Below are 390 nucleotides of genomic sequence, written 5' to 3' on the forward strand. Positions count from 1 at the left end.
TTAATGTCTTCCATCCCTTTCCTGATTCTTTCTCAACCTCCTACAGATTTGTAATAGCAGGTGAGGGTTTCTGGGCATGTGCAGATTCTTTTTCTCCTCTTTGCAAGAGATGGAGGAGGCCAAGGACCTGGAGGAGGGTAAAAGGCAGATAAAGCTGTTCTCCTGAGGGCATCCTCGCTGCTCTAAAAAAGGTCCCCCTCTTTGGGAGAAATATTTGCGTAACCTCCATGTTTCTGTCAATTCCTTTCTGAAGCTCTTCCTGTTTGTGGTGTTGGAAGGAAAATCCATCTGGTTCAGTTCCCATCTTTCTCCCATCTGGGAGAAAGACGCTGGAAACAACATGGAGGCTGATTGAAAAGAAAGTTTAATGATGAATAGAACCACACACAA

The sequence above is a fragment of the Ahaetulla prasina genome, chromosome 1 (assembly GCF_028640845.1).
Source record: "Ahaetulla prasina isolate Xishuangbanna chromosome 1, ASM2864084v1, whole genome shotgun sequence".
NCBI classification, from domain to species: domain Eukaryota; kingdom Metazoa; phylum Chordata; class Lepidosauria; order Squamata; family Colubridae; genus Ahaetulla; species Ahaetulla prasina.